This window comes from Parus major, chromosome 3 (genome assembly GCF_001522545.3).
Source record: "Parus major isolate Abel chromosome 3, Parus_major1.1, whole genome shotgun sequence".
NCBI classification, from domain to species: domain Eukaryota; kingdom Metazoa; phylum Chordata; class Aves; order Passeriformes; family Paridae; genus Parus; species Parus major.
The window spans coordinates 9264581-9290929 of NC_031770.1; the positions used below are offsets into that span (position 1 = coordinate 9264581).

The 26349-nt window shown below is 41.6% G+C and overlaps 1 long non-coding RNA gene across 3 annotated transcripts; it reads left to right on the forward strand.

The window, feature by feature from the left end:
- Positions 1 to 2: 2 nt before the first annotated feature.
- LOC107201580 lies at positions 3 to 24639 on the forward strand. 3 transcript variants are annotated; one of them, XR_001520259.2, is made up of 3 exons: positions 3 to 446; positions 15001 to 15093; positions 17763 to 24639. It is a non-coding gene; the product is annotated as an uncharacterized LOC107201580 (long non-coding RNA). The 3 variants fall into 3 exon arrangements; XR_004496654.1 differs by lacking the exon at positions 15001 to 15093 and having other exon boundaries at positions 3 to 112; positions 300 to 446; XR_004496653.1 differs by lacking the exon at positions 15001 to 15093.
- The last annotated feature ends 1710 nt before the right edge of the window (positions 24640 to 26349 follow it).

The following is a 26349-nucleotide window of genomic DNA, read 5'->3' on the forward strand; positions in this document are numbered from 1 at the left end:
CGCCCCCGTTGCCATGGCGGCGGCGGCGGCGCCGGGACGGGGGCGGCACAGCGGCCTCGAAACCGAGGCCTCGAGGCGCCCCAAGCCTCTGGGAGTCACCCCAACTTGCCAGGTCGGCTCTTTGTGTTCGTCTCCTACCGATGCCGAGGCGGGGATGGGTCACCTGAGGGGCCGCTCGCCTTCCCCCCTCACGCCGTTCTCTCCCCGCGGGGGTCTGTCTGCTCTCTCTCCTCAAACTCAGCGAAATCAGGCATCTCTTAAAAGCTTCTATTTGCCGTGGATGTTGTGTTATTCCATAGCTCGACATCCCGGAAGAACTGCTCCTCCCAGGAAGCCTTGCCCAGGTCTGCCTGGCGAGCAGTTTGCATTTGTGTGATGGTTCTGAATAAAGGAAAAGATCAGTGTGATCTCCTGGCTCCTCTCTGGCAGCCCAGTATTTGTGAAGGGTAAGTATGACCTCCTGCATTGTCTCTGGCAGCCCAATATGTTTATTATATTGCCTCAAATTCCACTGATTTCCACCGGCCGTCAGGAGCAAACCCCAGGTGTTTCCCTCCGTGCCATGAGCTCTGCCGGTCCACTACCAGCAGCCTGTAACAATTACAGGTTACAACATTAGGTATCGCACAATACAGCCACGAGAGGGGTTGTATAGTTAAGAGAGTTACGTTTTGTGTGGAAAAGCATGCTGTGAAAGGCCAGTGTCCACAACGGAGATGGGGGAATCCTGCAAAAATCAACTTGATTCGAATAAAGGGAGAGAGCCCACTGGGCTGTACACCTGTGGGGTTTCTCTTGACTTTTTGGAGGACACATGTGGCCCTCATCCTTTCCCTAGGTGCAGCCTTCCCAAACCATCTACTACATATTCCCTCTTGAACATGTATGCCCCCCTCATCATGCATTACATGACCATTAAAATTAACCATTAGCCGACCCTGGGCAGAGAAGTTAATACTCATAAGTCTATTAGGTCTGTTCATTTTCCCACAAAGTTCAGAAGTTCAGGCTGTGCTTTGCTCTTCAGCAAACTTGCACAGCTTGATGTTGGTAAAGACCCCCACACCCATTCTTCCAGAACCTGGCAGATCCTTTCAGATTGAGTCATTTGTAAAGATTTTAAACCCATTTCTCCTGTCACATATGGAAAGATGTTTATGCTTATGATTTTTTTCTGCCTTTAATTTTACAGAATAGTGATAACAATCAGAATTTTTAAAAATACCAGAATATAGGCCATAATATTTGACTTTTTAAAACTTTAATCACATTCAAATATTGAGAATGAGGAAACAGGGTTGTCATACCTAGTAGGACAAAGAGGCTATGGAAACAAACACAGGCTAATCCAGTGGCATGCAGCTGCAATGGAAAGACATCCTGGTCACTCTGTACAGCTTTACCTGGCTACAGACTGCTTTCTAATATACATATTATTAATGATCTTATTTTAATCTGCTTTTCAGAGCATGGCATGGTTTACATTGCTGGTTGAAGCCAGATGTGTAAAGCAATTGCCTTAAAAGTCTTTGTCCAGAAAAATAATTAATCTCTATGTTTTAAATCCCTCAGGTTGTTGAACCTGGAATAGAGAGCTTGTTTCCTATTCTGCTGTTGGACTTGCTGGTTAATTCTGGACACAGCACTTAACCAGCCTTAGTCCCACAAAGCTGAATATGGTACCATTCCACCTCACACTAATGCTCATGGATAAAGCATCTGCAATCTCTGAGTGAGAAATGTTTCATTTTGGGCTCAAATTATTTGTCAGAAAGAATGATGCTTTAGCTCTGCCTCCTCATGTACAGTGGTGGCAACATTTACCCTGCCCCTAGGAAAACTATATTTTAATATGGCAGAGATGAAGTAAAAAAGGAGCAAACTTTCTTCACTAACTTTTCTGAGGTTAGATAGTCACTAGATCCTTAAATAGGTTATATATAAATGCAACTCCTTTTTAATAATGTTTTGTATCTTTTATCAGATGAGCCTTTTCCTGCCAGGAATTTAGGCTATCAGTTGAAGAAAATGCCATATGACAAAGGGTTAGTTTGATAATTGCCATCAGAATTTACAGTGTAATAAGGGTTTCTCAAGAAATAGGGATACTGAAGTCTGGCAAATATAAATGATTAATTTGCTGTTTATAGCCCAGCATAGAGATTTCATATCAAAGGGATACAGGTTCTGTACCAGAAGTACCAGAACTTACATCCTGCATGGCATAGCCAATAAATTCACCACTGTTCTTACTACCAATTGTTGTTGCTGTTAGCTGCTGGATAGCCGTAAAAGATTTTTGTATTTTATTAAATTTCATGTACAGTGCAGGAGAGGAAATACAATGTGCTTTGAACAGACATCTCTTAAAACTTATTTTACTGATTTAGCTGAACTGAAATATTACTTCTTGTTTTTATTAAAGATTAAAAAAAAAAAGCAGTGTCTGGAAGAAAAGCCTTGGAGAGAACTATCCACATTTTCCTAACAGGAGAAGGTGTTGTGATTTGCTGTGACTTTTGAGAGTGACCAAGACATCGTGATAGAAGAGAATAAAATCTTCTCATAAAATATTAGAATTATTATATTAATTTAATAAATTTAATGATAATTTACTTTAATATTAATATAAGTTATATTAATATAAATTATAATTTAATAAATATTTGTTATATTAAAATAATCAAATGATGATTAAGCAGAGTGCTGGAGCTTATCAGAGAAAGTACTACCTCTCTCTTATACTGAGTTTGATAGACTTTTATGAACTTGCCAATTAAGTGCTCTGTGTTTATCCTAATGTGCAGACATACAAAGAGAGGCAGGAAATACTCAGAATTAAAAGGGAAAATGAGTTATTGCAACAGCTGTCCTATAGCTCTGCTCAGTGTAGAAGAGGAAGGAGGGTCTAGTGATATCTTGCTTGCAGCAAAGCAAACAGTGTGTTCCTTAGTCCCACCTCCACTCCCCACAGAGCCCTCTCTCCCCGTGTAGGTGTATGGAATTTGGACCTGCAAACTCTGGCTGGCTGGAGAAACTGAGGTCTGTTCATTCCTACGCTGATGAAGCAGGTTCCAATGTTGTATTGGCAGGGCAGGAGAAAGACATTCTACCTGAAAACTAGCATTAATCTTTTCAATAATCTTACTGAGGCATTTTATCTTTGTCTTGGATTTATTTCATTACTTTACCAAAACTAGAAGACTATAAATATTCACAGAAAGCATTCCCTAACTAAACATTGATAATTTTCTGGATTTATCAAACTGTGGATGTAGTAAGATGAAAACAGTCTGGATACTTCTGAATAGATCATGGTTTAAAGGGCAGCTAAGCCCTCAGCAGACACACCTTCAACATTGTGTGACTACCTCATTAGCATTAAGGGACTCTGACCTTCACCAGATCCTGAATATATCACTTTCCTGGTTATCAAAGCCAACCATGCTCAGGTGCCAGAGGCAGTGTGGCCATGGGGGCCAAAGCAGGACAATTTTCCTGCTAAGAAAAGACAGCTTGCTTGTCAAACTGCCCCAGACTGAGAGCTGAACAGGCCTGGACTTCTGTGAAGGACAAAAGGGTCTGGATTCTCCTCCCTATAAGCACCACCCATTCTGAGTCATCTGAGCTGGAAGTACTGGCATAATTGCAAAACATCTTCATACAGATGGTGTGATCCAATGTAGGTTACATGAGGATTCTTGAGTGAGATATTTGGATGTAATTAAAATACTATGAGGAGAGGTTTTTATTGTTGGGTATTTTTCAGAAACATTTCTTCACAGGGCGGAGAAAACGTTTTCCGTTTTTAGTGTCACAGGGGTACAGAGTATGAACTTTTATTTTTGTTGGCTCATTTCCAGATAAACAAAAGAACACATTGTAAAGGTCACTTTGTGTTTTAAATTCAACAAAAATTCCATTTCACGTAGTATCTCTAGCATATGTCACATCTGCCATTCAAGACTTTTAAAACTCGACTTCAAAGTTATCTTACAGAGTTCAGGCACTGCAAATCATCATGAATTTTGACCACTGTAGATATGATGATGCTTTGTCACAAAAGTCCACATCCTTGCAGGGCATATACCTGTGCTGATTTCACTAAAATTTAGAGGCCACGAATAGTTTTGTGGTAAAGAAAATCTGCCTTTATAGCTTTGCTTCTTATTTGAAACAGTTTAATTTCTGAGGCCTTAGGATGAAGCAGTGAAATGTGCAGATGAGAAGTACTGGACACATAGGAAACCCCTGGATGCTCTCTCTGGACCCTGTTCTCCATTGCCCTAAATATTTTGTAATGTGCAGTGGATGCAAGGTATTAATAAATCTGAATTCTCCACTTACGTCACCGGTAACATTTTGAGTCCATTTTCCAGAGATATAAATGGTACTCAATGGAATTTCAGAGTTTCAGAAACCTGATTTCCAGATATTTCGAGTTCTTTTTATACCAGCTGAAGTGAATTAAACCATTTTCTGAAAATTGGGTTCCAGATATTAAAGTCTGGCAGGCAAAGCTGGGTTATCCAAAATTAGATGCCAATTCTGAAAAGATAATTGTAAGTGATGATCTCATAGGGAAGTCTGAGACAGAGTTAAGACTAGAATCTAAATCATCTGACGCCCAGTCCTGTGCATTAACCACAACAATGATTTTTTAATACTGTGAGCTTGAATACTGACTTGTTAAAAGAATAAAAGTTTTCAAAACTCATCCACAGCACATGCAAAATAGTTTTTTGATGTAATTTGCTGAATTCTGGTAGCTGAAGTCAATTTGCATCTCAAATTTTCAAAGAAAGTGGTTTCAAATAAATTCATTCTTTAGTGTGGTGAAGTTTAGCCCCATGCAGGTAAATACTACTTTTAATTAATTGATCAGTGGATTTTTTTTTCTGTTCTTTTGTATATATACTATATATAGTATATATACTATATATATATATATATACTGTATGTGTATATATACCTGTTTTCTGCGCTTCTAAAATCAGTTCTTACCAAATACTTCTACATGAGATTAACTGTGGTTGCTGTAATATACTGTATGTATTAGAAGATAGAAAGCAGTGAGGTTTTCCATTTTTCCTATGAAGGCAGGCTGGGTGAGCTGGGGTTGTTCAGTCTGGAGAAGAGAAGGTTCTGGGGAGACTTTATTTTGGCTTTTCAATACTAGAAGGGGGCTTTATATGAAAAGTGGCAGAAGACTTTTTCCCAAGGGCTACAGTGACACAACAAGGGTAAATGGTTTTAAACAGAGATGGCAGGTTTAGATTGGATTTTAAAAAGACATTTTTTTATGACAAAGGTGATTAGAAACTGGCACAGGCTGTCCAGAGAAGCTGTGGATGCTCCATCTCTGTGAGTGGTAAGGGTTTGGCTAAATGAGAGAGACATTTCAGAATGAAGTGCAAGGTCCTTCATGAAGTAGTTTTTTCAGAAGGCATACAAATTATCAATATGTGTTATTGCTGGGAGTTTGGATTGCACCTTTCACTTTTTCACTCTTTCTTTGGTATTTAAAAATACTAAAATAATTGGTACTTTTAAAGCCTTTTTTTTTTTTAACCAAGTCCAAGAACTTAGTGAGATTGGGAAGGGAAATGAGGAAATACCTCAAATATGTGGATGCACCACTAGCTTAAAATAAGGAAAATGTCTCTTCTCTTGTCACACTCAATATCACAAACTTTCAACTAGAAACTTTGTGGAGATTATTTGCACCAAATTTCAAATTGAATAAGACAAACAAAAAGGAAAGGAAATACAGCGTTCTTTGGGGTTTTGTTTGGTTTGTTTTCTTTTGTATTTTGCAGGTGAACATAGTATGTACTTAAAACTTTTGTGTAAGAATTTTTATGCTTCTTGATTAGGGAGATATTGATGTCTCAGACTAGATAGTAGCAGAGGAATGTGAATTTACTTGGATTCCAGCAGCCAGGCTCCTGAAGAAAAAGTCTCAGATGCAAATAACAGTCTGTGAGGTCACCACCTAATTGATTAGAAGCCAAGAACTGTCAGACATCTGGAGTTTGCAAAGCAAAAGACTGGCCTCTAATTTCTCAACTTTGGCAGTTTCAATGCCACTTGTGCCTTAAATTAGTATTAATACTTGGGGAAAAAATGCAGCCTTTCTCTCTTTAATCTTTCTCTCTTTAATCAACAGTTTATAAATGCAGTAGCACATTTCAGATGTCAGTAATGTATTTTTATGTGGCAATTGATTAATGTGCATAATAAGATGAATAGGCCTGTCTGCTGAGATGCAGAACAGTGAACCACAGCATAGTGCTGCTTGAGAAGGAAATAATCTTTTAGGTCTCATAGCTTTGGTTATCCATGGAAATCAATAGCTGCTCTAAGATGGATACGACATATTGCATGCTTTAGTTGCTCTAGTTCCTGTAACTTATGTAAATATTTGTTTCTGATTATTTTTGAGGAAACATCCTTTCTACGCAGAGTTAGCTTTACAATCAAAGCCGGTGTTGGAACACCCGGATCAGGTTACTAATCAGCCCGTCAGCGAGTGCAGATTTAAGACAGGAGGTGGCAGCCTTGAGTAGTAATTCACTGCTGTCTCTGCTTGGTTAAGCTCAGATCCAAATGGAGTCAGAGCTGGGCACAACTCAGCATCTCAGCCCTTTTTCTTAAACATCACAACGACAAGCAGCCTGGATGGTGAAGATGGAAACAACTAGTTTTGTCCTTGTTGACTAGTAATTAAAAATGTAGCTAATTAATTTAATGCTTTTAATATGAAGCTGTATGAGTTTTCCTAGATTTTTTTTTAACATTTGGATCAGTAGTTGTAGCAGGAAAGACTGCAGCACACTGCAGAGGCAGAATTTAATCTGTGTCGTTCTCATCTGGGTCTGTTTCTTCTACCTAGGAAAATCATGTTGGAGACAGGAATAACTAATAAAATATGGAGTTGATTTATTTAAATAAAAGTTGTGCCTTATTCTGGTCTCCTTTTTGGTATCTTGGAATGTTGGGTGATTCTTCATCCCTTAACTGTGGTGTACAAGCAGGTCATGATGTATTCCTATCTCTTTCATGAACTACCACACAGTAATGGCAAGATAGCCTACTTTTATTAGCAATATCACTGAAATTTTCTAATCCATAAATCAGCAGAAAACCTTGCAACTACACAGTCTCAGCAGAGAGAGGAACTTGATGACATCATTGTTTTTCCCCTGTGAAAATGCTTAGTTGGAAAAAGACAAAAAAAGATTAAATGAATCAGAGTAGCTTCATGCAACCTCCCACTTCTAATCTTTTTGAAGAATGTGAACAGTACCATTCACTGGTAAAAAATGTAACCAAGAGAGTTCTGCAGTGTTGTTCATTTCTACTGGGTATTGTAAACATTGTGTATGTATTGACTGATTTTCCCCTACAATTCCAGATTTTAAAAATATGTATTTTGGGCCAAACTTCAAGTTAGAGTTTTTTCCTTCGGGTGCATGTGAAAAGTCTTCATTTGAAAGTTTGCTAAGCAACAAATCTTTCAAATAGAACAGGTTGCAACTCTGCTCTGCCTGGAAAGTACACATGCATGTAAGTCTTGATCCATAACAGAACTAATTTTCTGAGCTTGTTTTTTGCCACAATCTGTAGGCCAAAAATAGCATTTTCCTCTTTTTCTCCTGTGGCTTGAATCCTGCAGTTAACCTGTGCACACACAGATCTGTCTGCTGCACACAGACACCTTAGTTTGCCTGCATGCATCTTGATCAGAGACCACGTTTTTCTGTAACAGTCCCGTCCTGTTAGGCACAGTAGACATTGTCAGGGAACCTTCTGTTTAATCTTTTTATTAAGCAAATATTTCCTTAAGTTTGCATAAGCAGTCACCCATCCATGGCTTCCACACAATCCTTTAATAACTGGCAGGGTGTGGTGATTACATTTCCTCAGAGGCTTCTCCTCCATCTGACTACCAAAAGTAATTTATTCCCCAGTTAACAATCATCACTTACTTGTTTTATTTTTTCACTTCCTTTGTCTGTCACAGGCAGGCAGATCAGGGATTTAATAGCTGTCTTTTTAGTGCAAAAAGTGGGTGGGGGATGATTCTTTGAGCCGAATTCCCTAAAGAAATAAGGCTTGTGTTATCATTCTCTGCCTACTCCAACACTCAACATTCAACACTAATAATGTGGAACCCCACTGGCCATTTCACTTCATGTAGAAGAGGAACAAGGGACTCCAGTCTTTCAGCTTCCTAGCAATTTTATAGAATTATGGAAGTGGATGGCTGTGGGGAGGAAAGAGAGCCTACTACTACCTTGTAGTATTAAGGTACTTGTTAATTTAGGAGATACATGCCAAGTTTTGAATATCAAAAAATTTGAGAATTATTTGGAGTCAAGATGAGCACCTCCCTTTTTGTGTGTGTTTGGTTTTTTAAAAAGGCCACTAACTCTGAAAGAATGTGTAAAACTTGCTTGATACAGATGATCAGTACTGATCACTACTTGTAGGTTGAAGGCTGAGTCATAACAGTTGTTCTATGCAGTAATTTAATTTTCACTCCTTCACAGCATTTTTGGGATTGAAAAATGTGCCAAAAAGCATTTTGTTCTATGAGGAAGTGCAATAAACTAGGGCCCTATAATGTTTGTGTTGCTGGAGAAATATGGTTTTCTTTTTTTTGAGTAAGTAGTTCTGGAGTCTTAAGGCCTCTCTTTCTGATTGTTGCTTTCTTGGAACAACAGTAGCTGCAACCTTGGCTGGATTAGGACATGAACAGATGTTTTGTTCCAGATCCAGCTGTGCAGAGGAATGTGTTCCATCCACAGCCTCGTGGGTGCTTCTAGATGCTACAAACTGGCCTGTCATGAAGAAGTTTTTATGGGTTCTCCCTAATTCATACTAAGCACAATTAGGTGTTTTATTTTAAGCAGTTTAAAATCCTGCTCTGAGGTATGGCAGCTGGCTCTGCCTCACCTGAGTTAGCAGTACTGCCATGGACTCTTCTGTTAGCACCTTGAAGAGTGGTCAGGAACTTCTGAGGTGGTTAACCCCATCCAGTGGCACTGCTAGATGTAGAAGAAACCACCTCTACATAGTCTGAAGCCCTTTTGATAATTCACAGGAATATGGCATCATGGGCAGGACTTCTGCTTGCTCAAAAGGTGACTGAATATCATTTGGGGATTCGAATATCTGAGCTCAACAATCAGAAGGAAAAACACTGACTCACATTTTAAATTGAGCCACATGTGAAAATGGCTTATTATGCTGAGAAAAATTGTAGATATGTGGAAAAGGTATTTAGTGGTTTGGGGTACAGAGACCTATTCTGAGAGCATAGCTTGCACGGTGAATGGCATGAAGAGACATTTAGGGAACCCTAGTCCTCTGTGTGGTAGAAAAGTCTAAGAGAAATGAGCAAGAAGTCGATGAGTAACAGAATCATTGAAGCCTGGTTTCCAGTGGAGTTGTGCTTTAAGCAAGTTCTCCCCCTGGCCTCTGTGGTCTTTGTCTTAGATGGATTGTCTGATGTCTGATAAGAATGAGGTTTTTGCTACACTCTTCTCCATGGCTGAGGACACCATCTTGATCCCTTCTTTTTCCCAGCTGGTTGCCTACTTTCACTAAACTTTGTGTCTTGAAACCTGTGATTCATTTTCAAATTTAGTTTAAAATCGGCACTGGATTCAAAAGTTACTCTAAGAGGAAGTGAAGACAGCAGAATAAGCACTCACACACAAAATATGATGACAAAGGCCTTTTTTTCCTTAGGGAATCAGAACAGTTGGAGAAGGCACTTCCTTCATATTTGGTGATTTCCTTGCACTGGCAAGGTCACCTCATTGGGACATAGAAAGGGCAAATGGAAGCAGTTTTCTAAACTTGAGCTTTGAAATCTTTATAAGATTTCATCTTGCAGCTCTGTTTTATAGAGAACTGAGGGACAGGTTTACAATATTGTACTCTTGTGGGGCTTTGTTGGCATTTATTTGGAACTTGGTTATTCATTAGGTGAAAATGTGCTAGAATTCCAGGAGCTGTCTATATCTATATGTAGACTGCATTTTTTTTAACTGTTTCTTACATTGGTATTACTGATATGATTAATTTTGCTTAACCTGCTAGTCATTCCAAAATGACATATATTTGTCTAGTGGGGATGAATGAGAAAACAAAATCCAGCAGCAGGTGCACAAAGCAATCTACCTGAACACGTAGGTCAAGTTCAATATGCACATTTTCTGTAGTTCTTATCAAAATCTTCATCTTTGATCTTCATCTCACTAGGTAAGAACTCCATTGTTTTGCTAGTGCTTTGGTTGTTTTGAAAAATAATCATCCTTTGACTATTTGAGAACATGTAGCTGAAATATCTGGTAGTGGCAAGGTATGCTTTTGTCCCAGGGAAAAAACACAAAAGCTTAAATGGAAAATGGAAGAGGAACCTATCAGGAGAAGTGTTCAGAACAAACAGCTGTGCGCATGTCCTCTCTGTCTCTGAAAATTTCATTTAGCTCCAGGCATGGGCTTGAATAACTTGCTTCATATTTACTAGCACCAGCTAAAAATTCTACACAGAGAATATACACCTTTTTATTCTACACAGGGGATGTATACCTTGTATCAGCCTTGGTGAGAAGGAAAGGTGGGTTTCATTTCAATTCTGTCATTGCCTGTAAAAAAGATACATCTTGACTGCAGAAAACAAAAGGGCTTTATCTAGGTGCTTAGCCAAGTGCAAACGTTTTTCTACCAAACAGAAAATATCTGTTGACATAACTAGGATGGAAGAATCTGTATAGATAGGTGTGATAAAAAGCCTTCTTTGCCTCACTGAAATTCTCAGTAAAAATCTACCCTTCAGTAGGGCTAGTAACAGAATAATATTTCAATTAAACAGACTGGAACTTAGGGTTCTAGAAAGTAATTAAGCTTCTACAAGAACTATAAGTACAGTACACCCTAAGATGAGTTGTCTAACAGCACAGCTTCTAGCCAGGGATAAATACTTCTTAAATCTGAGGAAGTTAATTCTTATTCCCCATTTTTATTTTATTTCTTGTATTATTTATGTATTATATATATTATTTATTATATTATTTTATTATATTACTCTATAGCATATAGAGATAGCAGACTTCTGCACTGAATTCCTGCCTTCTTGGCCTTACTTTTCCAATTTTATTAGGCAATCAGTTTGTAGGGCATGAGCCCTTCTTTCAACAGTCCCAGTTCATAATATTGAACAACGCTGAGGCAGTGAGATCAGTATTCCCCTCTGTAGGGAATTCAGGGTGGTGTCAAACCTGCCAAATGACTTTCACAACACTCTGATACAGGTGGTGTGACCAGGGTGGTGTTTGAGTGACTCCTGCCTGAGCACATGTATCCTGACTGCTCAGATCCGTGTTTGCATAACCTTAGCCAACATCTGAATCAGTTCCAGGACCAAGAAAGGCAGTAGTGGGGGGTTTTCCAGGCTCCTTAGGCCGTTTTCCTGCACACAGTGTTTGCCAGCAGGTTAGAATTGAGCCTTGTGTATCATTTATGAGTACTGGGTATGTATTGGAAACAAGAGCTCTCTTCCAGTACAAGGCCTCTTTTAGATACCATGAAGCTTAAGTTCCTTCTTTCTGTTAATACCAACAATTTATCTACTACCATCTGAATCTAAAAGAGTAGTGTGAGGTGATCTTTGTACTTATCAGAGTATGCAAATAAACTGGTTCTTTTGATTCTGTGGAGGGAAGGGGTTTGTGTGACCTTGGGAGCAGGCATGGGTATGTGTCCCTGGCTGCAGGAGGAACAAATGGTTGTGGATTTTGGAGACTGAGACACTTCTTATGAGAAGTATTACTATATGTTCATCCTATCCAGGATAGCCTTTCTTTGACACTGTATATTGGAAGTGTCTGTATCATGGAAAACAAGTTTTAACCACAAACATTGTGTGGAGTGACGCTGATGCCTGAGAGCAGAGACCATACCCAAAGCAGCTGTGATCTTCCTCTTAACATGCTCAGTGTAAGTCACAGCACCTCAGGTCACATTTTCCAGTGCTATTTTCAATGTTCCTTGGGTAGTATTTTGAATATTATCAGCTTAAAAATTAACTGTTGCCCAAGAATATTTCACTGATTTCACTGGTGGATATCTAAGAAAATCTGAAGGCTACAGGGCAGTCTTTCATTTAATTTCTTTTTTCTTTCCTCTTTGCCCTATTTTTTTCACCCTTGAAGCTGGCACAGACTCAAATATAGAGATTTTTACTCTCTGATCTCATGCCCTGAATTGTGACCTCATCACTCCCAACCAATTTTTGGTAGTCATTTAGCAGTACCTCTGCTAAATGGGGATATGTATGTTAACTGTGAGGATAGTAAAGTTAACAAAAAGCAAGTAGTTTAACTTCTAGAACCCAGGCTAAAACTTTAGTGCCAAAGCATGGAAACTCCATGTTTTTCCTAATGAAAATGAATAGACTGAATTATTGAGAATAAAGATGGAGTCTCACGATGGTATTGTACACAGGTTTGCTTTTCTTATTACACAGATCACTTTTCTTATTGAAGAGAGCAGAAGTAATTGAGAAAGTAAAATGAACCACCCTATAAAGGCCAGCCAGCTTCTCTCACCAAATGGTCAGTAGGCAATAAACAGGCAATTCAGAAAATAATTTGTTCTTTCCATCTTTGATACCCATTTCAGGAGAGAGGAACTCGTCCCTCAGAAGAAGGAAGGGATGCAGTCTTGTATGTGCAGCTATCATTGCTTAGCTTTCAAATTAACACTAACAACCTTACCCAACCTGTTTTTGTGACTGGAACCTAATGAAAATACATTCAATATTTGCAAATGCAAAGCTCTGCAAAAAATTAAGTCTTTCTACTATATTGCATCCTGTTCCACAGAGCAGCAGAGGAGATTTTTAATTTACCCAGTAAGAACAAAGTGCTGATTTGGCTCTGTGCTTCTTGGAAACCATCTTTGCTCTGCTATTTCCTGTTATTTTCTCCAGTTCTATATTTCAGAAGAGAATAGGGACCCACTCAAAATCTCTTTGTGTTTGTGGTAGTGTGAGGTGATTTCTTGGACAGATGTGGAGGGAAGCTATTTGCAGGTGAAAAGGGAATGAAGAGCAAAAGCACAGCAGAAAGTTTTCTTCATCTAGTTGTGAGGCTTTGGTGCCCAGCTGGCAGCACGGCACAGCGAGCAGCCGCCCGCAGCGCTGACCTTGCTTGACACGTTCAGCAGACGCTGCTACATCTCGTTTCCTCAGACTTTCAGCATTTTTCATGACTGTTCCTCCTTTCATGCCGAGACACGAGCGAGGAGCCAGCTCATGCTCACTCTGCAAGCTCCTGTGACACCTCACCTATGTAGGTGGCCTTATTTCAAACCTTTTTGGATGCCAAGTTGAATAAAGTGCTTCCAGAATCTGCGGATGACCTGGCAGGAACTGAATGATTGTCCATAAAAAACATTTGCACTTTCTGTTTTGTGCCCTTGACAGATCAATGGTTGGGAAATTTGTTCACAAGCCATCTGCACCTGCTAGCCTTGCCATGCCAGGAGTAGGTTATTTCTTTTCCAAACATGACTGGCTTCTAGTATCAGTGGGAAATTGGAAGCTCTTATATCAAAACAGTAAATTCCAGTTTCCTCTTTTCGATTTTCACTGAGATTGGGAGTTGCTATTGTTATGGTCTCAGTCCTCAATCCAAGTTCTCTTCCCCACTGCTTTCTCAGTCATTCAAAACCAGTTTGTCAATAGTACACAGCATCATATCTTCTACTCTGTGTGAGAGTGCCATGAGATCATTTTCCCCCAATATCAAGGATTCATTCTAAACAGAACTGCACAACCTACAGTGAAAATATGTCCTTCTTCTTTTGTCTCTTGATCTTCCTTCCTCATTTCTGTGAAAGAATAAGAGAGTGCAGAATAAAGTGTCTATCTGGTGCTGGTGGTAGGGCTTAAGAAACAACATTATGGAATTGAAGTGTACTTTCCTATTTCTTCGTCATATCAAAGTGTTGATGTCAAGTGTCACTCACAGTGCTTTCCATTTTTTTCTGAAATAGCAGAAAGCTGTTGCAATAACTCCTTTGTAAGGGGTGTTTAAATCAGCAGATACAGAATTAGTGGTGCTGGGCAGGATGCAGGAAGTTGCCTCATCTCCAGCCTCAAGTATCACCTTTGCAGAGAGCTGCAAAAGAGTTGTGTAGCTTACAGTAAGACAGTGAATTTCATTTCCCCTCTCAACAGCATAAAGCAGCTGTTTTGGCTTCACAAGTGATTCAAAGGTTTGCTCTCCCTTGAAGTTAGGGTAAATGTTTTGTGCATCCAATGTGTGCCATGTGTCTTTTTCCTCCTGTCAGTTACTGGAGACAGAGATGGAACTGTGGTTTTGTCTGTGCTTTCATGTAGCATTATTAATGAAACAGGTAATCCTATTTGTCTTAAAATCAAGGCAAAGATCTCTTGTGTTCTGTCCATCTGTTCCAGACACCAACAGCATGCTCATCACCATGGTATTGGAACAGCCTGGTACACAAATAGCAATCAGCAGTTATTAACATAATATTGTTATTTGGTCCATAAAGCTAATATTGGCAGAGACACAAGACATCACTCACTGTGAGACAGTTTCTTGGGTGATGTACTTTGTTCTGCCAGAATATGATAATATTCTGTATAAAAGTCAGTAAAAGGATTGATAATATTCTGTATAAAAGTCAGTAAAATGATTGATAATATTCTGTATAAAAGTCAGTAAAAGGATGCTTGGGGTTTTTTTTTGGTTTTTTTTTTTGTTTCATGCAAGTAGCAAAAATTGCCAGTATAATATAAACATAGCAAAATTTTGTCTTTGCATCCAGTAATTTACAATCCATTTTTATCTAGTTCGGATCAGCATTCTTTAGAAAACAAAAGGGCTTTTTTTATTTTTAATGTATTAGATCAAATCAAACCACTTAAACTTTCCCTTTCCTTCCTTTTTTCTCCAGCTGCTGATATAGACTGATACAGGAGTGGCTTTTTGCATGCAGAACACCATTTATCTCAAACCCAACCTAGACAAGTTCAGATCTATTCAGCAGGTGAGCTGTAGTGCTGAAGGAGTGGGACATACTTGCAGCCCACCAGAAAACTCCAAGTGTCCCAAAACATCCAGAACACCCACAAAATTTGGATGTTCCTTATTTGTCCTTACTCCCTTTCATACATCTCATTTATACATGTTCAAAAGCCCAACTTCAAATGCCTCCTTTTTGTTTGGTCACTTTTCCCTTTGATCTAATGTATGGATTTTTTTCAGAGTTGAACAGACACACATTTTAAATCCCTGGTATTTAAATTTCTGGTTGAAATGAGTATATGCCTCTGAAGTGGCATATTTGTGGCAATCCAGTTAAATTAAAAACCCATCCATACATCCTTTTTCTTCCCTTCTGAATCAGAATATATTCCTGGGAGACCTATTTTGTAAGCTTGTCTACAGAGACTTCTGTATCACAGCAAGATGGAGCCTTTTCATCCTGCAGCTTCACAGTTGCTGTGTTACAACATGAAACAAAAGTGAAACCAAGGCATTACAGTTCCTGGGTTTTGTACACAACTACTTTTGCTCACTCTAGAAGGCAAATTGCTGCAAATTTAACATTTCTGTGAGCATTATAATGCCCATACAAGTGCTGCTCTAATGAGAGGGAACATCTTTATCTGAACTGGTTGTGATGATGTCAGTAGGGATGAGCAGATTGCTCTTACACGAGAATATGAAACTTAAAGTGGTCATGATGTTGGTTCAGTCTCCATTTTTATATCAATAGCTTCTTTTTTTTTTTTTAAGTTAACTACAATATCTAACTACTATTAATAATTAACTATTAACTATCACAATAAACTAATTAAAAATGTAAATGGATTCTTAAGGATGTTGTTGCCAAATGGAGACATCCATTTGTTTGGAAAGGCCAACAGGATCTTGTTATAAAAAAAAAAAAGAGGATCATTTCCTGCAGGTCAGCTCTGTCTTGAACACTTTTTGTGCTTAAAATTAATAAAATTAATAAAAACTAGCTTTATTCGTAGGTAAGGGAAAGAGTCTAAAGTACTGATACATGTCTAGATGCAATGAAGGGCAGAGGGCAGCATTTTTATCCTGTCATTCCCTGTTATCACTCTCAGTTACTAAGTAAGTGGTGGGTAGTGACAACTTTGCCTCAAACATTTAATAGACATTACTTACTAGACAAAGTGCATGTGCCCCATGTTATTTCTTTGAGGGCCTGTTTCTGACTGGATGCATGCCAGATTGTCCTTTGGGATATAGCCCAGTGAGCAGGAGAAATGGGTTTGAACTTGGCAAAATGGCAATAAGCATAAAGGTACAGTTGGAACTCTCTTGGAATACTCTCTCCTATCTTATTATCCTAGGCCAGTATCTCAGTTCTCTGCAGCCAAATGCTTCGGAGCAATGTTATGGAGAGGAATGAGTAATTTCTGACTCAGTTTAGTGAGTTTATCAGGACCAAAAAGGCTGCAGCTGGACTAAATGCCATGTCCTCAGCTTCTTTCATGTAGCTCTTTTTGTCATTCACAGTGACTGCCCACCAAAAGAAAATGAAGATGCATTGCTTCAGCTTTTATAAGAAAGATCTGTGGCAGGTTGTGTTGTAACCCTGAATACAAAGTATTTCCAGGGGCTGTTAGCTCTCTGCTCCTGTGCCTGCAATGAACATTGCAACAGTACATGTTGCCACTGCACAGTCTCCCCTTGTCCTCTTCATTTGAGATAGGCTGCATCCTCCTCAGTAATCTTTGAGATTTATGACTTACAGCATAAAATGTAACCACTGAAATAGGGCAGATGGTTTTTCTGCACAATTCTGAATGACTAGTCAAAGCAGGATTTGGAGGAGAATGTGTCATGGTTTTGTAGAACTGAGTGCCTTTCAAAATAGCTGCTCAGAGCAGGGTGCTCATTCAATTCACCACGTGTTACACTGGGCACACTTTAGAAAAGATCAGACACTGCTTTGAATTAACGAGGAGGGCTGGGATCTCTGATATTGTTAATTATGTGTTGGTGGAAAGCACAGTAGCCCATTGTTCTTTCTGAACTAGAGTATTAGAACAAAAAAAAGCAGCAGAAAGTCATCACTGCAGAAGCTGTCACCCTTGTTCCCTTGTGTGTTCTATCTCTTCTGTGGGGAGGTCTCATGGATACCAAAGAGGAAAGCAAATGTAGTTGTCCTGATTATTTATTTTTCCCTCAAAATCCCATCACACACAACAATCTTTTGTGGTTTTCTGCCCCACACGATGTTTTGATGCTCTTGATTTAGGTATGATGTCGCTATGTCTTTTGAACCACACATTTTAGCAGATTTTGCATTTGGACATAAAAGCCCAAACATGGAATATTACACCAGGTAACATTGTGTTAGAAAACAGGCAAATTTAAGTAGTTAATCCCATGTACTCAAACTGTCACCCTTTTTTGCAGGGTACAAAAGGAATCTCATTAGTTAATGACTACAGGCAATGCATGCAGTATGTAGGGAGCATTTAACTGTGAATTCCTTTCTTTATCTTTGAAAATCTTTATTTCTTAAGGTAAAAGGAACAAATAATTCCTGTATCTTATCTCAAATAATATTATTCGTAATTATTTTTCACAATAGCAAATGAAATGTAAATAGGTAATGGTGAATTTATAGCTCCTGAAATTATATCTGTTCTCTCTCCCTTTGCTTGCTTTCAGGACAAAACTGGAGAGCTGCTTCATCAGTTCCAATCCATACTGTGACTGGTCTCATGGAAAGGATCATATTGATGAATTAGTGTTGTTACCCTCCCAGCCATGGAAGAATACCTCACACAAAAAAATCCATAGGTGACTTACAGGTTTGGTAAGCAGCCTGTGAGATTTGGGAGAAACATTCTGGTATACCTGTAAATCAGCTTTGATCTAAATTACCTGCCATTGTGGATATTTTAGTCTTAATTCATGCATTTCCACCACATTTCAGAACATGTCCTTTATCTGAACAGCTTTGCTTTCTTGTTTGTTTGTTTTTTATGTTTGTCAGTCATTACACAGTGCTATTTAGAATCAATTTAGCACCCTTCCATGTGCTGAGTGGTTGTGGTGAGTGATGATTGCAGGATTAGCCTGCTAGTAATTAAATGTTGCTGCCTCTTACATTGAAAATGAAACATCTCTATGGAATTTCAGAGTTTCTTGCTTTATTTAGGTTGGGTGTGCCTAAATAGAATGGGTAGGTTAACCAAGTCAGTGCAGGCACAGTGCAATCATCAAAAAAATAAATTTAAAAAAAGCATAAAGAAGAAGGGGAAGGAACAGACAGAGAAGAAGAAGAGAAAAAGAAATTGAGAAAAGGAAAACAAATTCAACCAGTCATTAAAACTTTGAATTGCATGGGAAATTATCCACACTTTGCTGAATTTTGGGTGTAATTTCCTAATTTTGGCTTTGTGCAATCCAGATAAAGGTTTCCTGACTGGACTCATTTTTACTAACAGATGGCTCTTCAAAATTTGCAAGTATTAAGTGGTGTAAAAGAGGACATGTTGCCTGCTTGTTGAAGCCTAGAGGGGTGAGCCTGTCTCAGTAAAGCAGAGGCTGGGTTCCTCACCATTTGTGGACCTGCTGAATGCTTGATTTTCATCTTGGCTTTACCACTATGAAGAGCTTTACCTCTTGAATTCATTGATTAATGTTTTAAGCAGAATTGAAGCCCTTTTTTAATTTATTTTTTTTCACAATCTGCTACCTAAAATCACCTTATTTCACCGTTCAAAGACAGTTCTTTGCTTCTTTAAAGACTTATTAGACTGATCTGTCCCACGCTCCTCACAGGACTGTAGCAGTGTAACTTCATATCATACAAATGATGAGCTTCTGTTTGAAATAATAGGGATGATGCCTAATCCTGAACAGACATGAGAAGGATTTTAAACAAAGGTTGTCACTGAGAGGCCTGTAAGCTACCCTCACTTAGTTCTGTCTGGCCTGTGTAAGGGTGAAGATGAAGGCCTTTGAGTGTCTTAATTAAAGCAAAATGAGCTTTTTTACCTTGAGTTCTTGTTACATTTAAGGATTCATGCTGAATAACAATAATAAAAGATGAATCCTATCTGGTTTTCTGTTGACTGATAGCTTAATTTAGTGTATGACAGCTCAAAGTTTAGTCTGCCAGCCAACGAAGGTATGCAGTTATCAACATTACTGATAGGATAAAACAATTACGTAAGCTTATTTTCAAATCTCCCCAAATCCCATAATACTTAACAAAGTAAAACCCTTGAGCTAAAATGTACCTGTTTACAGAAAGGTACAACATCAAATAGAGGTTTCATTCAGAACTTTGGGTAGACTAAGTGGCCTTGTTGGCTGCTTTTTTCTTTTTCCACCTGTTGCCATTTTTAGCATGAAACATATCAAACTGAAAGTATGGGCAAGAAGAACACAGTTGTAAAATAGAATTTTGAGAGTTTTCAGAAAACTTTGCCACTTCTTTGCCTGCAAGGCTGCAGAGGCCCAAGCCCTGAACAGTGTGTTCTGTGTGTCTTGAGTGTCTACTAGTGCTGCATCTTTGAGCTGTAACAGTATTTCCCGAACCCTGTGTCTAACCATTGCCTTGGCAGGACTCCAGATTAATCCTGTGGGGAGAGGAAAGTGCCTGTGGAGCTTGGCAAAAGTTGCTTGTCCTTTCCTCCTGAAGATATGCATTTGTTCCTGGGTAGTGTGGGAGGTGGCTCCTCCCTCCTGCATTTGTAGCCACCATGGAAACAGATAATTCCAGAAGATGATCTAATAAAACAATTGCAGACCCAAATGTCATTACAGAGGTCTGAGACTCTCTCTCCTGACACTAAATTGTACGTGCATCTCCTGACAGCTAATTTGTACGTGCACGTGGCAAGCAGTACCACAAGCCTGCTCATAAATGCCCCAAACCAAGTTAGATGGAGACTCCAAGGGATGAATAGGGTGAGAACAAAATGCCAAGGGCCAAGAAAGACAAAAAAGCACAAACAGATTCAAAGTTTAGATCATGGAAAGTGTGAAATTATATTGTCAATGTGAGGCCATCAGACAAGGGAGGCATTCTGTTGTTGAATCACACGTTGCAGGCCCCTGTAAGCATGTAATACAGAAAGTACTGAAGATGCTGTGCAAGGCAGGTGTGTAAAAAGGATGAGCAAACAGAGGAGGATCATGAGCAAAGAAAAATTGAGAAGAAAGTTTTTGAAAGAGGAAGAGGTCAGAAGAGAGCCTGGTGGCACAAAAACTGATAGGGAAGGAGTATGACAGTAGAATGAAGGCTGAAGGAAAGCACAGCCACTGATTTAATTTGTTGTTTTCATCAGAAATGTATCCTTTTGCCAGTGCTGGATGCCATGCACATGCATAAGAACATACAAGCTTTTCAGCTTACCAGGGTGAAACTGCCTTCCAGAACTCTGGCGTCGAAGGCACCTACAAGACCAAATAAAACAACCTTCAGTATTAAATCAGTGTCAGTGTTCAATAACATCCGGTGCCAGGCAGGGAGATGCCAGCCCAGCTGGGTGAGTACATGCCAGAGCATTTGGATGGTAATTGGCTGATGAATTGAACTCTTAAACAGATACCTAGGCAAAGAGCAGAGCGGCCAAATTCCAGGGAGCACTACCCTGCTATCTCCACTGTGTTGCAAAATCTGTGAGTCAGAGGGAGAAGAAAGCCCTGGGCAGTACCTGCAGGGAGTACTCTGACCCTCACTTCAGCAAACTTGTGTTTCTGGGCCCTTTTCAAGTGTGCTTCCAGGCAGGACTCTGCCCCGATGTCTGTGAGGAGGTGAACCAAGGTCTGCAGCAGGAACAAAGGGTTCATTTGCTGGAAGGAGATAAGTGCTGTGAGCAGGACATCAGGAGACAGAACCCTCAAAGCCCAACCTCCTGTTGCAGAGTTGTGGTCCAGAGCCTGAGCTGCCATTATAAAAACAAGCAGGCCAGATCCTCAGCTGGCACAGAGCTGCACAAACTCAGCATATTAGCTCAAGCTGCATCTTCTTTATTGCTTGGGGCACTGAAGATCATGATTGAAAAGATGCCCAGGATGTAAGAGATGAAGTAAAGTGTACTGAATTTACCAGCAGCCTTAAGTAAAAGCCTAAGTTGCTTAATTTATCCTTGGAATCATTTAGCAGTGAGCTTTTTTTACCTATCTTGTGGGTGCTGTCATAAATGGCCTGTGGGAACAGTGGAATTGTCATATCTGGACGTTTTCAAGAATATCACTATTGAGATTCAAATAGATGCAGCTGAAGCAGAGGAACTGAGGAGATCATCTCTTGGAGTCTCTTCTAACCTTATTTTTTGCATGATTTTAGCAAATCTGTTCAGTTGCTGTCCTAAGCTGGTGATATTATCCTGCTTCCAGAGGCTTGTGTCCCAGAAACTCCGGCTCCCAAACCCCTCTACTTCCTCCATGGCTCCTCATACAATACAACATGTGGTATTGTCAGTTTTGCAAAATATTGTGAAATCAAGATCTGAACTGTGGCAACGGTGTGAAGTAAAACAAAAAAGATATCAAAGTTAATAGGTAACCTGCTTATTACAGTGTTTCATGTCCTGCTCAACATAATTTTCTACTTCAAATTTGGCTGACAGTTGCCCTAAAAACACAAGTGTGCTCACAGCAATACTGAAGCAAACTGGGCTTGAAGAAAGGAACCAGAACAAGGTGCTAGATCTCCTTCTAGGAGTTTCCCCAAAGAGATTTAGCTCACCAGGGTTGGACATCTGCTCCCTGAGCATCCTGCTATCACTTCACATCCAAGTGCTCTTGACACTCCACCCTGCCAGTACCTCTTGTCTCCTGCCTGTGATTGGGACCAGTGTGAAACCTCAGGCTCCATTCCCCTCACTGTAGGAGGTGAAAGCACAGGCCAGATGTGCAGCCAAAGTGAGAGGTAGAGCTGGACATCAGCCGGTTCCTGCTGGTTCACAGACCAGTAAATTCCCTTAAGTGATGTGTGATAGTGCACCAGCTCTGTTAAACAGTTCCAGAATACCATTGCTTCACCAGGATTATTTTTCAGACATCTTGCTACGTCTGAGTATGGATACATTTGTAGTTTCCCTGCCAAGGGTACCATAGATCCATCAGCAACTTACTTCTCCCTTGCCCTTTACTTCCTAAATCAAGAATTAATAGGAAGAATTTGTTGGCACTGTTTTGGGTGTGCTGCCAACACATCTGAAACAGCCTGGTCATATTGTCTAAAAAACACTGGTAGCTGACAAGTCCTGCAGAGAAATGGTGCACATGGGAGGACTGTGAGCGAGGCGAGAGAGACGCTCTGCTATTGATAAGCTAAAATCAGTGTTTGTTCCCAGGATCCAAGCAGCCAGTTGCAATGTTGTGTGTTCCTGGTGCCTGACCTTCTCCCGAGGCTGCTGTGCCTTTATCAGCCTGCGAGCTTCCCATTCCACGGACCAGACACTGAGGAGGGGGAAGGGAAAGGAAGGGCAGGGAAATGCAGGAGGGCAAATAAATTCATTAGTTTTTATAAATGTATTATTTCTTTTTCTTGATTCTATTCACAGTCCAGGGAGAAGGATCTAGCAGGGGGCAAAAGATTTCTGAGCACTGCTGTGCTAACATGACAGCTACATGGGGAGGCAGTTCTGGGTCAGAAGCTCAATTCCTCCTACCTTTGGTTCAAGAACTGTTATGCAGGTGAAAGAAAAAACATTTCCAGGATAAAATTGTGGTAGAGTGCCAGATAGCACACTTGAAACCTTCCTTTGCCCTGTGACTGTGTGGTATGATTATACAGCTTAAAAATATGGATAATTTCCTAAAAAATAAGGGCAGAAAAGAAAGGCAGAATGGATCCTGTGCAGGTTGCTGCTCTCTGCAGGTGATCCCATCCCAGTCCCACTGACAGCCCCATGGCAGGGGAGGAAAGGGGGCTCTGTACTTTAATGCAAAACCTGCGCTCATGCAGCTGTAACATTTCTTCTCCATCATCTGTGATGTTTCTCCTTTTTCCTTTCCCCTCTTACACCTGACTGCTGCCACTGAAGCTTGCTTTCTCTCTCCCTCATCCTCTGTCCACTTGTCCCCTCATTCCTCAGAGCTCCTCTGGCATGGGCCTTTTGTGGCCTGGGGAGGAGAGAGATGGGAGCAGGGGAGGGCAGATCACCTGAGTGGAACCAGGAACCAGCAGAGTTCAACTTCAAAAACACGAGTTACTGGGTCAGTAACTGCCCCAGGGTGGACAGGACTGAGGAAGTTGGTTACAGGTGGAGCCAGTCTGTGCTCATGGCTTTTCCTTGGCTGTTCTGGTAGAGCACTACAGCCCAAGCTGAAGGAAATTCTGCAGGCGATTTTCCTAACAGGATAAAATAAACCTCTCTTTTCATAGGCAGAATTCAGCCCTGAAAGTATATGAATAACGTCCCCCTAACTGGCAGCTGATACTGCTCCCTGCATTACGCTCCTGTTAGCAGGAAACAAGTGAGGCCTCTCTGACCACTCAGTGGTTCAAAGTGTTCAAGACAAACCACAAATAACCCCTGAAGGCAGGAGGAGGGACAGGACAGAATGTGAAGAGGGTTATAAATCATCGCTGCGATCCCAGATAGGAACCAGGCAGGGGTCCTGAGCCTGCTCATCCAGTCAGACGGGTACACGTGCAGACATTCGGCTGCAGATGGTGACACCACAGCAGCAGGTGACCTCAGCCCACCACATGGGAAGCAGAAAGCCCCTCCTGCACCTCCTGCAGCGCTGGAGGAGACCCACTTCTTCCCCCTGCCCTTACACCCTGCAGCCATGGGCTGCCCAGACAGTCACACAGATTAAATACGCTTTTAGACATGGAAGCTGTTATTTCTCTGAAATGAAACAGCTTCCCACACTCTTATTAACCTGTGCCCTACTTCAGAAGTAAATTTAATTTGCAATTTCATAGTTAGCTGGTGCTGGTGTTGGTTTGTCCTTGTGTCTTCTCTGACTTGGCTGGGTACATTTATGCAGCACCATATGTGGCAGAGTCCTATTTAATGTGGCTTGAGAGCATTATTCCTCACAACAGAGTGAGGAGTTGGGGTGCTTTTTGTTTCACTGGGGGAGAGAAAAGTTAAAGCACAAATGTTAAAAATGTCCCTGCAAAACCAATTTTTGTATTCAGCAGAGAATGAATTGCTGTCTGCTAAATGAAGTTTGTCATCTGGAGTATTCCTGCACATCTGGTCATCTTCCATGCATGGAGTGCCTAAAGAGAACTACTGTACCAGAGAGGAGAGCACATTTCAGAGGACTCGCTGGATTTCTGATGGCAAACATCAAACAAAAACGGGCATTGTTTCACAGACACACAAAGTAATAGAGAAAGGGAAGTGGAAACTTCAGCAATGACCCCACAGAAACAACAGAACATACAGCAATTTATGTGGTAGATTCAACTGCAGATTGCGTTCCCTAACCAGCAGTGCTCACCAGAGGAAACCCAAACCCTGTGTAACCAGTGCTCAGTGTTTCCTACTGCAGCCAGCACACTTTCTCGACTATTTGTAAGGAACTGAACATAATTAAAACCTCGAAGACGTGTGCAGCATGAGTGACTTTTCTTCATCTTATTGTGGGGAGAAAAAGGAACAAGAGCACAATTTCAGTTCCACTGTGGCTTCAGCTCTATTCTGATGCTGTCCAGGTGAAAGACACCCATTCTTGTTAGTTATTCCAGCAGTCCCTGGGCATGGAGCACATTTAATATCTAGATGTCTGCAGTAACACCTCCCAGCTTGTAGCCCAAATCCTGCACACACACCCCGGCACGGGACATTTCAGTGATCTCACAGTCCATTTGCAGATTGTTCCTCCTGTTCTTTGAGCTGGTTGGAAGATAAACTTTGGTCAGGGTATTATACTATGCCCTTTGCAATGAAATAACGGCGGGTAATATGTATTTAGTGATGGGATTTAAATTCCCCAGCTGATTACAAGGAGCTGTTAAGACTTGTAGGGTTTAGCAGTGCCCTGTGTGCGAGTTGGAATGATGTGTACTGTTGCAGCGCTTGTGCTCTCTTTGATGCTGTTGAAAAGGCCAGGGCTTTGCTAGGAACAGACCTGAGAACATCAACAACTGAAGTGTCAGCAATACAATTTGCAATTGAGTGAGACTGTTACAAGTGGTTGACCAGAAAACCAGGCTCCCATACTGTGTAATCTTCCAGCTTTAACAGGTTGCTCACTCGGAGATCCCAGGCGTGTGGCAGTCTCTCCATGGTCGCTTCCCAGCAGTCACTAGAGCCCAGAAATATTTACCGTGCCTAAAGAATGTAGTGAAATGTGATTAATGCATTTAAAGACGTTTTGATAAAAGATGCCATGGGAGATTTTTTTAATAAAAGATGCAAAAAGGGACAGTGACTTATTAATGCACGTGAAGAACCCAGGCCTCAGAGGAGCTAAAGATGCCCTGTGCTGCTCCGGATGCGCTTCCCCGTTCCGTGCCAAGGCTCCATCGCTGCCCGCCACCGGCGCGGAGGAGAGCGGCGGAACGGGCGCCAGAGCGGGGTCTCCCTTTGCTCGCCGCCCCCCTGCAGCCGCAGGCCTGCCCGCACTCCCAGCGAGCCGTGTCCCGCACGCTGCTCCCTCCGGGGCTGCCTCCCCCGGCCCCCGCAGCCCGGGGCACAGGCCCTGCTGAGGCACTGACAGCGCGACCGCCCGCGGGGCCGGGGCTCGCCTTGTGGCCCGCTGGGCGCGGAGCAAAGGGAACCATCGGGAGAAACGATGGCCTGCCCGGGCCGCACCGGGATGGACCGAGGCCGCTGGCAGAGACGGAGGAAGGGACGGAGCCCGGGCCGGCGGGAGGGACGGGAGGAGGGACTGAGGTAGCGATGGAGCCCGGGATGGAGCGCTGCCGAGGCCCCGCCCCTCCCCGGCTCGCGCGCTGAGGCCCCGCCCCCACCCCGCCCGCGCCCTGACTCGCCCGAGTTGCCACGTCTGCCCGCTGACGTCACCCCCGGCCGGCGCCTTCCGGCCAATCAGCGGCGCCGGCCGCCGCTCCGAGCCGACGGGGCCGAGGGAAGAAAGGCCGGCTACCGCGCATGCGCTGCCGCCGCCGCCGCGGCCGCCGGGAGAGTGAGTCCGCAGGAGGGGGCGCGGCCCGGAGGAGGCGGCGGCGCGGACTCGGTTTCCCGTCGCGCCCCTCGGCCGCCCCCCGGCCATGTAAGCGCTGCTCAGCGAGCGGCCGCCCCGTTTCCTGGTCGGGCTCCGGCGGCCATTTTGGGCTGAGGCGCAGCGCGGAGGCCGCGGAGCGGGC